This window comes from Schistocerca nitens, chromosome 4 (assembly GCF_023898315.1).
Source record: "Schistocerca nitens isolate TAMUIC-IGC-003100 chromosome 4, iqSchNite1.1, whole genome shotgun sequence".
Taxonomy (NCBI): Eukaryota; Metazoa; Arthropoda; class Insecta; order Orthoptera; family Acrididae; genus Schistocerca; species Schistocerca nitens.
This window is the reverse complement of record NC_064617.1, coordinates 213,257,770-213,271,914: the sequence shown is the minus strand read 5'-3', so window position 1 is coordinate 213,271,914 and position 14,145 is coordinate 213,257,770. Positions and strand designations below refer to the sequence as shown.

General features: G+C 42.0%; 1 pseudogene; it reads left to right on the top strand.

The window, feature by feature from the left end:
* The first annotated feature begins 6,520 nt into the window (after positions 1-6,520).
* Positions 6,521-7,204, top strand: LOC126252204 (cAMP-dependent protein kinase catalytic subunit 1-like; annotated as a pseudogene).
* Positions 7,205-14,145: the final 6,941 nt, after the last annotated feature.

The following is a 14,145-nucleotide window of genomic DNA, read 5'->3' as shown; positions in this document are numbered from 1 at the left end:
TCATTTTTGCAAACGTCAGCCACCTTGCAGTTGCTGTGTCAAAACTTCGTTGTGAAGCTAAGCATAGCTGCTTCTGTTGGTAGCGTCATGCGCTAATTACGTTAGCATTTCCCTTTATACTTTACCGCCTACCGGAGAGATCAATCTTGTCATTCAGAATTTCTTCATCATTTTAAGCAAGTGTTTTTGAAGAGTGTGGATGTGAAGAAATAGCACACAGGTTGGGTAACGAATTGTTTGATGTGCTATGTCTTCACATCGGAAATCTTGATATTTTATTCAGCCCTCCCTCCCGCCCCCAGTGCACTTGGCCTTTTTTGTGTCACCTATACTTGCTTCACACAGTCATTCAGAAAAACTGGGCGTAATGAAATCTCAAAAGCTAGTTAAAGTCCTTCTCACAGTGAAAGTAAAATTATTTTCTACTACAACTGCAAAAGAACAACTTCAAATATTTAACGAAAATTGCGCCAAAATAATATAAAATAAAAATAACGGCGCTCTATATTGCCATTTCGAAATCGATGTATCGGAGAAAGGGATCATCGACATATATCGATGTTTATTGTAAATTACGAGGGGCGTTTGAAAAATCCATGCAAAAATAAAAAACTACTTAAGTGTTTGGGGTAAACCTTTTTTATTTTTCGACATAGTCTCCTTTTAGACTTATACACTTCGTCCAACGCTGTTCTAAAAGGTTCAAATTGCTCTGAGCACTATGGGACTTAACTTCTGAGGTTATCAGTCCCCTAGAAATTAGAACTAGTTAAACCTAACTAACCTAAGGACATCACACACATCCATGCCCGAGGCAGGATTCGAACTTGCGACCGTAGCGGTCGCGCGGTTCCAGGCTGCAGCGTCTAGAACCGCTCGGCTACTCCGGCCGCCGCTGTTCTAATTTGTTGATCCCTTCCGAATAATAGGAAGTGTCCAAGTATGCAAAACAGGTATTAGTTGCTGCAATCACCTCCTCGTTTGAATAAGATCCTTGTTCCGCCAGCCATTTCTTCGAATTGGGGAACAAATAGTAGTTCAAATGGTTCAAATGGCTCTGAGCGCTATGGGACTCAACTGCTGAGGTCATTAGTCCCCTAGAACTTAGAACTAGTTAAACCTAACTAACCTAAGGACATCACAAACATCCATGCCCGAGGCAGGATTCGAACCTGCGACCGTAGCGGTCCTGCGGTTCCAGACTGCAGCGCCTTTAACCGCACGGCCACTTCGGCCGGACAACAAATAGTAGTCCGAGAGAGCCATTTCTGGAGAATAGGGAGGATGTGAAACGAGTTGGAATCCTGTTTCCATTAATTTTGTGACCACAACTGCTGAGGTGTGTGCTTGCGCATTGTCGTGATGGAAAAGGACTATTTTGCGGGTCAACCGCCGGCGTTTTTCTTGCAGCTCGCTTTTCAAACGGTCCAATAACGATGAATAATATGCACCTGCAATAGTTTTACCCTTTTCCGCATAGTCGGTGATTATCCGTTGCGAATCCCAACAGAAAGTCGCCATAACCCTTCGGACCGAAGGAATGGTCTACGCCTTTTTTGGTGCAGATTCTCCCTTGGTAACTCATTGTTTAGATTGTTGTTTGGTCTCAGGAGTATAGTAATGTATCCATGTTTCATCCACAGTGACGAAACGACGCTTAAAGTCTTGCGGATTCTTCCTGAACAGCTGCAAACCATCCTTGCAACACTCCACAAGATTCCGTTTTTGGTCAAGCGTGAGCAATCGCGGAATCCATCTTGCGGATAGCTTTCACATGTCCAAATGCTTATGCAAAATATTATGTACCCGTTCATTCGAGATGCCTACACCACTAGCAATCTCACGCACCTTAACTCTTCTGTCATCCATCACCATATCATCGATTTTATCAATGATTTCTGGAGTCGTAACCTCCACAGGGCGTCCAGAACGTTCAGCATTACTTGCGCCCATATGGCCACTGCGAAAATTTTGAAACCACTTATAAACTGTTTCCATCAAGGGTGCAGAGTCACCGTAATGTTTATCAGGCTTCTCTTTAGTCTCCTGAGGCATTTTGCCTTTCATAAAGTAATGTTTAATCACCACACGAAATTCTTTTTCGTCCATTTTTTGACAATCACTCGACTTTCTTGATTCACACGAATGGCAAACACAAAGAAATAGACCAATATGACTGAAACTTGGTGTGCGCTCTTTCCAAAGATATTACTAACTAAACATGACCTCGATACTAGCCAGCCCGGCGGAGGTTCAAGTCCTCCCTCAGGCATGGGTGTGTATGTTTGTCCTTAGGATAATTTAGGTTAAGTAGTGTGTAAGCTTAGGGACTGATGACCTTAGCAGTAAAGTCCCATAAGATTTCACACACACTTGAACATTTTGATACTCGCCGGTGGTGCCATTTCTCGGACTTTCCACGGACTTTTCTAACGCCCCTCGCATAACGATATATCGATATTTTATCAACAGCCCTAGTTTGGTTAGAGGCCGCGGTCAACTGCGTATGTGCCCCAGCTAGCGCCGCTCCAGTCTGACCCGGAGCCCCGAAAGACCGAGTAATTCAGTCATCTGCTCTCCTCCCAACCAGAAAAAAATCTCCTGGATGTCATGCGGTGGCCACAGTGGAACGGTGAGGGAGCCTGCGGTGATGCTGGTGGTCATTGTAGGGAGTGACCGAGCTTGGGTCGCCTACTCGGGTCGATGAAGCGGGCGCTTGCCGGTTTGGGCAGCGGAGTGGTAGATGCAGCAACATGAAGGACAGCTTCCGCTTATAGCTACGTGTACGGTGCAGCTATCTCCACAATACAAACGGCTGCGTTTGGAGAGGTACCGTAACCAGGAACCATGGACTCCTGATGAATGACTTCGTCTTGTATTCAATGATGAACTGTACTTTTGTACCACCTTGGATGACCATCGAGGGCGAGTATGTCGGCGACCCCGGGAAAGAATCCATTCTTGCAATGTTTTGGAAATGCACAGCAGTGTTTCTCCTTACATATCAGACTGGGAAACCAACACATATGATTTCAGATCACAGCTAGTTTCAAAAAATGGTTCAAATGGCTCTGAGCACTATGGGACTTAACATCTATGGTCATCAGTCCCCTAGAACTTAGAACTACTTAAACCTAACTAACCTAAGGTCATCACACAACACCCAGTCATCACGAGGCAGAGAAAATCCCTGACCCCGCCGGGAATCGAACCCGGGAACCTGGGCGTGGGAAGCGAGAACGCTACCGCACGACCACGAGCTGCGGACTCACAGCTAGTAGTCACTGAGGAACTGTAATGGTACAATGGAAGCAACTCTTATTCTCTGTGTAACTACTGTGCAAACGACTGTATATTATTATAATGAAGGATAGGAATACAGCAATCAGTCGCAATCCCATTGTTTTTAATCATTCTGATACAAATAGCTATCTTCAGTGGTAAAAGACAAGGAAATTGTGGAATCAGAACCAATACATAGACCTCAGACCACAGTTGGTAGTCACTGCAGAACTCTGATGGTAGAATGGTACCAACTCTGATTCCACACGGATCAGTTGTGCATAACGACTGTATATTATTATAAGGAAGGATATGAACACGGCAACCATCCAGCCATCTTCAGTCCTAAAACACAAGCAACTTACAGAATCAGAATTTGATTTACATAAACAATAAGTAAACCACCACGTTATCGACTAGAAATGATCCATTTTAGTCAACATGTCATCTGAGTGAGTTACAATCCAACAAACTGCCAGCAGTACATGTCACCGTACGACTTTACTGGTGTACAGGTAGAAGGAAACTGAGGTTGTTGGTTACAAGAAGTACAGCAGCCTCAGGTTGTTGGTACTACTCTACGCGCCGGCCGCTGTGGCTGAGCGGTTCTAGGCGCTTCAGTCCGGAACCGCGCTGCTGCTATGGTCGCAGGTTCGAATCCCGCCTCGGGCATGGATGTGTGTGATCTCCTTAGGTTAGTTAGGTTTAAGTAGTTCTAAGTCTAGGGGACTGATGGCCTCAGATGTTAAGTCCCATAGTGTTTAGAGCCATTTGAACTACTCTAAGCTATATCGGTTTTACCACCAAACAAGTACAATATCATTCATCTACTAGCCTTAGGGCTAAGTATAAGGCAATGTGTGGTATCGTTCTTCGCAAGCAGCACATCACAACTGGAGGTATGTCACACATTATATAATAAATTTACGTCGGTTTACATAAACAGCAAGTAAAACGCCATGTTATCAAACAGAAATGACCCATTTTAGTCAACATACCATCTGAGTGGGTCACAATTCAACAAATTTCCGGTAGTATATGTCACCATATTACTTTACTGGTGAACAGGCAGAAGGAAACTGAGATTATTGTTTACAACACACACAGCAGACTCAGTTTATTGGCACTATCCTATTCTGTATATTAGCTTTACCATCAAACAAGTAAAACAGTGTTCAGCTAGCAGCCTTAGGAGGCAAGACAATGTGTTGTAACGTTCTTTAGTAACAGCGCACCCCAGCTGGAGGTACACTATGCGTTACGTAAGAAATTTACGTCAATAGAGGGCGTTTGTTTGTTTTCATTAATTTTACCTTGGTCAAGTAGCCTTGTCATATTGATTTTGGTATTTTACTATGATGTTAACAGATCTTCAAGAAAATGATTAGTATGAAATCTTGCTTCTCTTTTAAATTAATTATTTAATGGATCATTTAACAACTATGATACTAGGGACTACGCTAGGTTTTAGCCTTTGAAATATTCCAGTTAGTATGTAACTATATTTTATCAAGACGATCTTCAATTTTTTTTAAATTTTTTATTTCGAATGTGATGTAACATTTGTGGGGGGACAGTTCTACGAACCAATTATCGATCTTTTGCATAAGATTTGGTGGGTCGCTTCACCACTTAACATATGAATAAATACTTTGTAAATCGGCGCTTCTTGATGTATTTTAAACGTGATATGCAAATATACTCGCTCATTTTATGTAATAAAAATGGGTTTTCAATTACTACATAGAACAGAAACTAGGTCAGATACTTTTTGAAATACAGAGGACGTTACTCACACTACATCACTCAAAATGGTGCTGCTCTACTTGTTGCATACAGCAACCTCAGTTTCCTTCTTCATGTAGGCCAGTAACGTGACATGTACTGCTGGGAATTTGTTGGATTATAACTCACTCAAATGGTACGTTGACTAAAATGGATCATTTCTATTGGATACCATGGCGTTTTACTTCTTGTTTATGAAAATCCTTTCTGATTCGATAATTTCCTTGTATTTTAGCACGGAAGATGACTATTTATAGCTTAAATCCGGATATGAAAGAATAATAAAAAATCCAATGGGATTGCAAGTGACTGCTATGTTCCTGTCGTTACTTATGGTACAATGGTACGTCACGGACATCCTGCGTCCTCATGTGTTACCTGTTACGCAACAGTATCATGATATTTTTCAGCAGTAGAGTGCTCGTCCATACATGGCACATGTCTCTATAAACTGTCTGGGGTGTATTGAGGTACTACAGTGTCCAGCAAGATCCTCACATCTGTCCCTGATAGAACATGCGTGGGATTATCTCAAACATCAACTCCGCCCCAGTGGCAGTATTCAGGGTATCAACCGCCAGTTTCAACAGTTGTTGGCCACCTTACCTCCAGAGAGGATTCTATTCTATCGCTTGAGCCTTGTCCGGCAGAGACGTAGTGTCAGCCATCGTTAATCGGATTTGGTATGTTAATGGCTAAGGGTGGCCGGATGCCCTTCCTGCCGCCACCCAGTACCCTCTGGAACGGAATTAGTGTACCCCAACTGTCTGCATCGAGTGTAATCCATGGAATAGTGCGAATGTGTTCAGATGTCTGGGAGCCGTGTAACTGAGGCAGAACATGGGGACCAGCCCGGTATTCACCTAGCGGGATGTGGAAAACCGCCTAAAAACCACATCCAGACTGGCCGGCACATCGGCCCTCGTCGTTAATCCGCCGCGCGGATTCTATCCGGGGCCGGCGCGCCTACCCGAGTCCGGGAAACAAAGGCTTAATGGCCACCTTCCCAAAAGAATCTGTGCGTACTTCCAGAGCAGAGGGGGGTGCACGTCATACTAATACGTGGGCTCATACTGCCAAGTCCGCAGCTCGCGGTCGCGCTCTCGCCTCCCGAGCAAAGTGTCCCGGGTTCGATACCCGGCGGGGACAAGGATTTTAACCTGCCTAGAGATGACTGGGTGTTTGTGTTGTCCTCATAGTTTCATCATCATCATTCATCGAAGTAGCGAGATTGGACTGAGTAAAGGTTAGGAATTTGTATGGGCGCTGATAACCACTGATAACCCCTTCCTGGTGTTTAACTTTTTTTGTCAGGCAGCGTATGTGCATAATTCGCGGTTAAAGCAGCCTAACACGCCACAAGATGGCGTCAGACAATGCCGTCCTCAGCCAGACGGCGAAACTCAGATACAAGTGCGCTTTTAAAACATCGACTACAGTTTAGTCACGAAAAATGAAAGTGGTGTGCCATGAGTCGGAGTTCAAACACGCAGATCCCTTTCTCCTCGTGGAGAAGGGACCACATTCACGATTCTGTGCAGCTCAGATTGTACCTACACTATGTGAATCTGATTTATTGTGATTTGAAGCCAGAAAACTTGCTAATTGATTCTCAGGGTTATCTGAAGGTAGCTGATTTTGGATTTGCTAAGAGAGTGAAACGCCGTACCTGGACCCTGTGTGGTACTCCAGAGAATTTAGCACCAGAAATTATTCTTAGCAAAGGTGACAATAAGGCAGTAGATTGGTGGGCACTAGGTGTACTTGTTTATGAAATGGCCGCAGGTTACCCACCATTTTTTTGCAGATCAGCCAATCCAGATTTATGAGAAAATTTTGTCTGGGAAAGTAAGGTTTCCTTCGCATTTTGGCTCTGATTTAAAAGATCTGCTTAGATATCTTCTGCAAGTTGATCCAACCAAGAAATGCGGAAACCTAAAGAATGGTGTCAACGATATTAAGGGTTATAAGTGGTTTGCATCGTCAGACTGGATAGCAGTGTTCCAGGAGATTGAAGCACCATTTATTCCACGCTGCAAGGGACCAGGAGATACAAGTAAATTTTGACGATTATGAGGAAGAAGCACTAAGAATCTCTTCCACCGAGAAGTGTACCAAAGAATTTGCAGAGTTTTAAATAATCCTCTGCAGTTAATGGGCCCTGTTATTGAGAACTTGGTGTCAAAGGAAAAGATACACTCCTGTTTCACCTCTTCATTTAGTAAGCCTGAGACACGCTCATGCGTTGTTAAATTAGCAGTGAGGTATCTAGCCGATGGCTCTGAGAACTATGCGACTTAACTTCTGAGGTCATCAGTCGCCTAGAACTTAGAACTAATTAAACCTAATTAACCTAAGGACATCACACATATCCATGCCCGAGGCAGGATTCGAGCCTGCGACAGTAGCGGTCGCTCGGTTCCAGACTGCAGCACCTAGAACCGCACGGTCACTCCGGCCGGCATCTGACATATCAGACAGCATACAGTCAGACGTATTTTAGATGCTAAAGTAATGAGTTTACATAGTACTACTCTTTTATTCTGTAGAAATTCGAGCCAATTCATTTAAGAGAATTCATGTGATCGTTTTTTATGAAGTGTGCCCTGGGTAGTCTATCGTGGTCCATTGATCATGACCGGGCCAAATATCTCACGAAATAAGCGTCAAACGAAAAAACTACAAAGAACGAAACTCGTCTAGCTTGAAGGGAGAAACCAGATGGCGCTATGGTTGGCCCGCTATTTGGCGCTGCCATAGGTCAAACGGATATCAACTGCGTTTTTTAAATAGGAACCCCCATTTTTATTACATATTCGTGTAGTATGTAAAGAAATATGAATCTCTTAGTTGGACCACTTTTTTCGCTTTGTGACAGATGGCACTGTAATAGTCACAGACAAATGGCTCACAATTTTAGACGAACAGTTGGTAACAGGTAGGTTTTTTAAATTAAAATACAGAACGTAGGTACGATTGAACATTTTATTTCCGTTGTTCCAATGTGATACATGTACCTTTGTGAACGTATCATGTCTGAGAACGCATGCTGTTATAGCGTGATTACCTGTAAATACCACATTAATGCAATAAATGCTCAAAATGATGTCCGTCAACCTCAATGCATTTCGCAATACGTGTAACGGCATTCCTCTCAACAGCGAGTAGTTCGCCTTCCGTAATGTTCGCACATGCCTTGACAATGCGCTGACGCATGTTGTCAGGCGTTGTCGGTGGATCACGATAGCAAATATCCTTCAACTTTCCCCACAGTGCATATTATGCCGGTTTACGTACCCGCTGTTGGTGAATGACGCTTCGTCGCTAAATACAACGCGTGAAAAAAATCTGTCATCGTCCCGTAATTTCTCTTGTGACCAGTGGCAGAACTGTACACGACGTTCAAAGTCGTCGCCATACAATTCCTGGTGCATAGAAATATGGTGCGGGTGCAATCGATGTTGATATAGCATTCTCAACACCGACGTTTTTGAGATTCCAGATTCCCGCGCAATTTTTCTGCTACTGATGTGCGGATTAGCCGCGACAGCAGCTAAAACACCTACTTGGGCATCATCATTTGTTGCAGGTCGTGGTTGACGTTTCACATGTGGCTGAACACTTCCTGTTTCCTTAAATGACGTAACTATCCGGCGAACGGACGGACACTTGGATGATGTCGTCCAGGATACCGAGCAGCATACATAGCACACGCCCTTTGGGCATTTTGATCACAATAGCCATACATCAACACGATATCGACCTTTTCCGCAATTGGTAAACGGTCCATTTTAACACGGGTAATGTATCACGAAACAAATACCGTCCGCACTGGCGGAATGTTACGTGATACCACGTACTTACACGTTTGTGACTATTACAGCACCATCTGTCACAAAGCGAAAAAAGTGGTCCAACTAAAACATTCATATTTCTTTACATACTACACGAATATGTAATAAAAATGGATGTTTCTATTTAAAAAACGCAGTTGATATCCGTTTGACCTATGGCAGCGCCATCTAGCGGGCCAACCATAGCTCCATCTGGTTCCCCCCTTCAAGCTAGACGAGTTTCGTTCTTTGTAGTTTTTTCGTTTGACGCTTATTTCGTGAGATATTTGGCCCTGTCACTATCAATGGACCACCCTGTACAATTAGGTCTTAAAATGAGATGTGAAAGCAGACTTTTAGAAAGTACTTTTTTTGTTGTATTTTGAGGAGTTTGCACCAGAATTCGGAATGCAGTATCTAAAATTGCCATGCTTCTGAAATTTGTGTGCAATGTACAAATATAATTTGAGAATAACAGCAATAGAAGTAATTATGCTGTGTAAAAGAGTAAGCAATGAACGTGCCCCAGTTTCAATGGCAAATCTGTTAAATCATTCAGTGTTGTACTTTCTTTGTGATAAAATTAATTTTTGTGTGGTTCAGTTGTTAATCGGTTTCTAGGAGTAACAGTTTCTGGAATAGTTCAGAATTGTTTAGTAGTTACTTCATATGGACGAGAATGTGTGAAAGTTTACATTGTCGACAGTTCAGGAGCATTACATAATCTGACAGTAGGCCTGCCCTGTCAGTGATGTATAGCAATTTGCAGCCCCTTGTAATGTTACATCACTCCTAAAATTTCTTGTCATAAATGCAGGAGATGTTATTAGCACGAGAAACATTAATTTTTGTTACATATACAGATGATAGTAGAAAATATTTGCTTCCTTTAAAACAGAGGTGATGAAGGAACTTCGTTTCTGCACGTAACATTGAGGAAAACTGGTGCCATAACTTGAACCCCAGTGCAATAATTTGTTAATAGTATATTTATTTATTTTTAATTTCTGCTGCATTTCTTGTAGAAGCTGAAGTGTGCTTAGCTGTTTGAGGAATTGTGCTTCTTCTAAATTGGGTAATGCCGCAAGTACAAATACGAATTATTTATTTATAAATTTTTAGGAGGGTGGAATCATCATGAATATATTTTTTAAACTTATGTTACAAGCAATTTTGTTCCTTCTTTTTCATTCGTCATTTGTGGCAAGTGAACTGAAAACGCTTCTCAGTCTGAATGGCTGTAGTTAGTAGTATAGACTTCCTGTCTTCTTTGGATGCTGCTTCAGTTTTGCAGTCATTTAAGAAAGTGTATAGCTTTATGTAGCAGCACTACTACTGTGGACCCATTTTCTTCTTCTGGTCATTTTTTGGAAGTTTGAGGAACTGTGAAGGTTCATTTGCTAGTGTTCCAATTGAAGAACATGTTGTTACATGATGGTTAACTAGTTTAGGTAACAAGCCATCTTTCCTTGCATAAGGCATTGTTTTCTTTACAGATTGACTGGATTAAACAGATTTTCATAACATTAGGGTGAATCTAATAGTTTAGTTTTAGACTACTGATGTAACATTTTTGTGTGGGAGGTTTTATATAAGAAATTTATCATTTACTGATGTCAGAATACAAAAGCCTTTAAAGTTTGATGCTTTAACTTCTCATAATGTAGTGTAACAGGCACTTATTTACTTATCAAGAAGTTTATTAGTATAAATGCTAGTTCACGTTGAGATAAAAATGGTTGCTTGTATTTTAATTTTGATTGGAAGCAGGTTTCTGCATATGGAACAAAGCTTGACTTTCGAAGTTTTTTTTTTTTTTTTTTTTTTTTTTTTTTTTTTAGTGATTCTGTTCTTAGTACTAACCTTGTCACTCGGTGTTACGAACTCTTCTCCCTACGCTGTCAATGGACCGACAGAGCAGCAAGTTTTTTCCTGAGTTGCTGTACGCTGCTGAAGGCCTCCTTGCGCGAAATATTCTCCACCGAAAAATGAAGAAGAAGATTGTTTGCGTTGCCGCCAGCCTTATTGGTTAAAGCGCTAATTAATTAAAGGAGATTATTAGCTGTCTGACCTTGATACTCAGATACTACAGTATCTAGGGATCACAACGCTGAAACTCCTTGCTCTACGTGGGAAGGTTCATTTGAAAAGTAATAAAAATTAATGAGTTAAGAAAAAATAACCACGTTGAAAGGTGACTCTACTGCATACAGCTGTTATCACTTTATGCGAAAACAGACAGAAAATGTATCTGTACCACTAATATAAAAGAAACATATTTACCTATTAGGTCCACAACTTTGCTTCCGCCGTTTTGCAATAGACGGCAGTTGCGGCAAGTGGGGTTCAGGTGGTTGGTCATAGCTGTAAATTTAGGCATCTGTAAACATAGTTCCATAAAAATATTATTCGATTTGTGAGTGCATCATAAGATTATTCTCGATTAAGTACGTCAACTTACGTACCCATTTTCGCCATTTGCGGGAAGTTTTGATTTTCTGCTTTAATATGAAGAAATCTGCGGTTGTGGCTCTTAAAATGCTGGGTAAGACCAATGGTGAGGAAAGTATTAGTGTGCAGAGAATGTTTTCAACGCCCTAAGAACGGTGATTTTGATGTCGAACACCGGCATGGCGGTGGAAGACAGAACGTTTTCGTAGCTACTTAAACGAAGACAGTCAGAGGACATCATTATCGAAAGCAATTGATGCATTCGAGCCCAGCACTGAAACACAAACGGCCACAATACAGCGATAGACACGTAAAGGTAATTTTGCAGCAGGTCAGTGCTCGACCCCATGCCATAAAACCCGTCAAAATATACATGGAAATGTTGAGATGAGAAGTCCTATCCCTCCCGCCGTATTCTCCATACGTTGCTCTCTCTGACTACCACCTTTGTCGGTCAGTGGCTGACCAGCATTTCCGATCATATGAACAAGTGCAAAATTGAATCCATTCATGGATCCCCACAAAAGACGCCTAGTTCTCCCCCACTGGATTCGTATGCTATCCGAAAGATGGCAGAATGTAGTGGCCAGTGATGGGCAATACTATGAACCATAATTTTGTGTAAGATTTTCACAATAAAGCGGCGAACTTCGAGAAAAAATAGGCGGAAGCAAAGTTGTAGACCTAGTAGTTAGTTGTCTTTTTAATGTAATAACTTGTTTCAGAAACCTGTATGATATGTGAGACCATTTTAATTTGGTTTTATGTGCTTTTTTAGGAATCATTCCTGTCTCGAGCGAAGCTTTACTTTTTTGCAGGAATAAATAAGGGACTGGAAAACTGGTAGAAGCCGACCTTCAGGAAGCTCAGATCACGGAGAAATGTTGGAACACGCGAGGCGGTACTGACCTTACGACTTAGCTTAAAACATAGGTTAAGGAAAGGCAAACCTATGTTTATAGCATTCTTAGTTTAGAGAACGCTTTTGACAATGTCGATTGGAGTACTTTCTTTAAAATTCTGAAGGTAGCGAGATAAAACACAGGAGGCGAAAGGCTATTTACAACTTGTACAGAAACCAAACAGCAGTAATAAGAGTCGAGGGGCATGAAAGAGAAGCAGTGATTCAGAATGTACATTGAGCAAGTAGTAAAGGAAACCAGAGAAAACTGGAGTAGTAATTAAAGTTCAGGGAGAAGGGATAAAAACTTTGACGTTTTCAGATCATACTGTAATTCTGTTACAGACAGCAAAGGACTTGGGCAGCAAAATAACCGATGATGGCCGAAGTAGAGAGGATTTAAATGTAGACTGGCAACGTTAAGGAAAGTGTTTCTGGAGAAGAGAAATTTGTTAACATTAAATATTGATAAAGTGTTAGGAAGTTTCTTCTGTAGGTATTTGTATGGACTGTAGAAGAGAAAAGAAGCTTTTGAAATGTGGTGCTACAGAAGGATGCTGAAGATTAGATGTGTAGATCACGTAACTAATGAGGAGGTAGTGAATAGAAATGGGGAGAAAAGAAATTTGTGGTACATCCTAACTAAAAGAAGGGGTCGGTTGATAGGACACATTCTGAAACGTCAAGGTATCACCAATTTATAATTGGAGGGAAATGTGAGGCGTAAAAATTGTGGAGAGCGACAAAGAGATGAAAACAGTAAGGAGATTCAGTTGCAGTAGTTTCGGAAATGAAGACGCTTGCACAGGATAGAATAGCATCATACACGTCTACGGTCTGAAGACTACAACAACCAGGACTTCTGATAGTTTATACTGTGTCCTTCAGCGTATATGGAACACAGCCATACGCAGAAGTTGCCTACAATTCAGGCACAACTGAGTTACGGCTAGCTTCCAGAGAGGGCACAACACAGGAAGGACTACGTTACACTTCCACATGACGTCACACAACCATCTACCAAAAGCGGATGTAAGCAGACAGACAGCTAAACTCACACAGTATCTCAACACAGCATCAGGACCGTTACTATAGTTGCCGCCACGAATAGCTTAACAGGACATTCTACAAGAAATCGTAGTTACCGTTCACTGGGTTCACCACTAGACAAGAGTTAAAGACAAATGAATGCAGGTGAACACTGCACTATTGCCATGCAACAACTTCATACTAAAATTAAGTCTTTATAAAGTTTTTATTCATAAATTATTGTAAACTGTTCCCAATCAGTGTTGCCATCCTTTTTGCCATAGATGTTGCCTAACCGTGATGAGCATGTGTGGCTGCCACACGCAAGAAAACCACCTTATAACAGCAAAAAATGGTTCAAATGGCTCTGAGCACTATGGGACTTAACATCTATGGTCATCAGTCCCCTAGAACTTAGAACTACTGAAACCTAACTAACCTAAGGACATCACACAACACCCAGCCATCACGAGGCAGAGAAAATCCCTGACCCCGCCGGGAATCGAACCCGGGAACCCGGGCGTGGGAAGCGAGAACGCTACCGCACGACCACGAGATGTGGGCTTATAACAGCAACTCCTTTATAGTGGTAGGAGGTTCTCCTTCTACCATATATTTATATTGGACGCCAAGTGTATTCGGCGAACACAGCTGTTTTATTTTTCGTTTTTAATTCTGTTTCGACAAAACTGGTAATTGCTAAACTTTCTGTAATGTCACTTACTCCGGCCTTTCTGTTTTCGTCCGCTGTGGCCGAGCGGTTCTAGGCTCTTCAGTCCGGGACCGCGCTGCTGCTACGGTCGCAGGTTCGAATCCTGCCTCGGGCATGGATGTGTGTGATGTCAAATGGTTCAAATGGGTCTA